The following is a 1,367-nucleotide window of genomic DNA, read 5'->3' as shown; positions in this document are numbered from 1 at the left end:
CCCGCAATCCTTTGTCGTTAGGAACACACACTCGGCCGTTAACCAGAGTCGTCCCATTGTTTGAAGTCTGAAACTCCGTTTTCTCGTTCTTGGAAGCTTTGATCAGATCTTCATCCTTTTCCTGTGCAAGGCGAACTCGGGACAACAAGTCCGCCTGATCCGCTGCACCAAGACCCAACGGTTCCACTTCGTCAGTCAAGGCAGCTAGTCGTAAGGTTCCAACCATGTGAACTAGTTCCTCCATGTCTTTCTCTGAAGCCGAAGCTACTCTCTTCCGGCTCAAGGCATCCGCGACCAGATTTGTCTTTCCCGGATGGTAGGCAATATCCAAGTCGTAATCCGCAACCAGTTCCATCCAATGCCTCTGTCTAAGGTTCAGCTCTGGTTGAGTAAAGATATACTTCAAGCTCTTATGGTCCGTGAAGACTTGGACCTTGGCACCATAGAGATAAGACCGCTATATCTTCAGGGCAAACACGACAGCAGCCATCTCTAAGTCGTGTGTTGGATAGTTCCCTTCGTGTTTCCTTAGCTGTCTAGACGCATACGCGATCACTTTGCCTTGCTGCATCAATACGCACCCAAGTCCCACTTTGGATGCATCTGTGTACACCACGTATGGCCGAAAAAGAAAACACACTCCGTCTCGTCTCGAAAGAAGAGAGAGGGAGATGAAGAAGCCTGCCGGAACCGAGAAGAAGAGGGTTAAACGATCATCCGATGCTCCACCTAAGGTTCGCTCTCTTCTCTCATTGCTTGCTAAATCAATTCCAAATAAAACTTGTTCTAAGGTTACGTAACCCTTGCTTTTGATCTGCTTCGCTCTCTCATGGAACGATGACTCCAGTCCGAGAAAACTCCTGATCTCTGTTGCGTTCTTTGGTCTGGGCCAGTCCGCAATGGCCTTGATCTTCTCTTGGTCCACAGACACTCCCTTGTCCGAGACCACATGACCCAAGAAACCAATTTCTCTTTGCCAAAAACTGCATTTGCTGAGCTTGGCAAACAACTTATGTTCCCGCAGCTTATCTGAAACCATTCTCAGATGGTCCTTGTGCTCTTCCTGGCTCTTTGAGTAGATCAAGATGTCGTCTATGAAGACTATAACGAATTCATCCAGGTAGTCTCTGAAAACGTTATTCATCATCTTCATAACAGCTGCAGGGGCGTTGGTCAATCCAAAGGGCATGACCACAAACTCGTAGTGGCCGTATCTCGATCTGAAGGCTGTCTTACGGACATCCTCTTCAGCAATCGGAATCTGATGGTATCCCAAAGCTAAATCAATCTTGGAGAAACAAGTAGCACCTCGGAGTTGGTCCAATAACTCGTCAATCCTTGGAAGAGGGTACTTGTTCTTCACTGTG

The sequence above is a fragment of the Brassica oleracea genome, chromosome C9, assembly GCF_000695525.1.
Source record: "Brassica oleracea var. oleracea cultivar TO1000 chromosome C9, BOL, whole genome shotgun sequence".
Classification (NCBI taxonomy): Eukaryota; Viridiplantae; Streptophyta; class Magnoliopsida; order Brassicales; family Brassicaceae; genus Brassica; species Brassica oleracea.
The sequence above is the reverse complement of the archived record's forward strand: the minus strand, read 5'-3'. Positions refer to the sequence as shown.